Below are 1,309 nucleotides of genomic sequence, written 5' to 3' on the forward strand. Positions count from 1 at the left end.
CTGACAGCACTGTATACAGCTCTGTCCGCAGATAGGGACTGACAGCACTGTATACAGCTCTGTCCGCAGATAGGGACTGACAGCACTGTATACAGCTCTGTCCCCAGATAGCGACTGACAGCACTGTCTACAGCTCTGTCCCGCAGATAGCGACTGACGGCAGCTCTGTCCCCAGATAGCGACTGACAGCACTGTCTACAGCTCTGTCCCCAGATAGCGACTGATGGCAGCTCTGTCTGCAGATAGCGACTGATGGCAGCTCTGTCCCCAGATAGCGACTGACGGCACTGTCTACAGCTCTGTCCCCAGATAGCGACTGATGGCAGCCCTGTCCCCAGATAGCGACTGACAGCACTGTCTACAGCTCTGTCCCCAGATAGCGACTGACAGCACTGTCTACAGCTCTGTCCGCAGATAGCGACTGATGGCAGCTCTGTCCCCAGATAGCGACTGACAGCACTGTACGCAGATAGCAACTGACGACAGCACTGTCCGCAGCACTGTACGCAGATAGCAACTGACGACAGAACTGTCCGCAGATAGTGACTGGCAGCAGCACTGACGGCAGCACGTGCAATCACGCACCTTCTCGCTGGTGCAGACCGTCGGCTTGCAGCCGAACCCGGGCACGACCTCGTCGAGGCGCGCCTGCAGCTGTGCGGGCGTCGGCTCTTCCAGCACCACGTTGTTGTCCTCGACCTCGATGACGTAGTGGATGACGGTGACGGGATGGTCGTCGTCGTCGGTGCGGTGCTCGTAGCGCGTGACATACACGATGATCACGTGACCTGCACACGACAAATAACAACACGGTCATCGGCCTGCATGCGTCGCTGAGCGCGCGTCTACGATATCTATATCGTGGTATCTAATATCTAATATATAACAAATAATATAATATAATATCTAATATAGATATATATATCGACCAGCGCCGTCTCCCTCTCTCCCCCCCGCCTCTCGCTCTCTCTCTCTCTCTCTCTCTGTCTCTCTCACTCACCAGGGTTCGCCTCCCGTCACGCGTGCACGAGTGCTTCGATCGCTCTCTCTCTCTCTCTCTCCCTCTCTCTCGCCTTCTCTCTCTCCCGCTCTTTCTCCCTCTCTATCACCCCCTCTCTCCCTACCTCTCCCCTCTCTCCCCCTTCTCTCTCTCTCTCTCTCTCTCACTCACCAGAGTTCGCCTCCCGCCCCGCGTGCACAAGCACCTCGATCGCTCTCTCTCCCACCCTCTCCCCCTCTCCGCCACCTCTCTCTCTCCCTCTCCCCCTCTCTGCCCCCTCTCTCTCGCTCTCTCTCTCCCTCTCCCCCT

The 1,309-nt window shown here is 57.3% G+C and overlaps 1 long non-coding RNA gene across 1 annotated transcript in view; it reads right to left on the bottom strand.

Annotated features, from left to right (window-relative positions):
* Positions 1-1,039, bottom strand: part of LOC106809977 — a 2,016-nt gene extending 977 nt beyond the window's left edge. Inside the window, exons 1-2 of the long non-coding RNA XR_001393937.1 lie at positions 1,001-1,039; positions 586-788 (exon numbers count right to left, since the gene is read on the bottom strand). This is a non-coding gene — a long non-coding RNA (uncharacterized LOC106809977). The remainder of the gene's footprint in view (positions 1-585; positions 789-1,000) is intronic.
* Between the last annotated feature and the right edge of the window lie 270 nt (positions 1,040-1,309).

The sequence above is a fragment of the Priapulus caudatus genome, unplaced genomic scaffold, assembly GCF_000485595.1.
Source record: "Priapulus caudatus unplaced genomic scaffold, Priapulus_caudatus-5.0.1 Scaffold401, whole genome shotgun sequence".
Classification (NCBI taxonomy): Eukaryota; Metazoa; Priapulida; class Priapulimorpha; order Priapulimorphida; family Priapulidae; genus Priapulus; species Priapulus caudatus.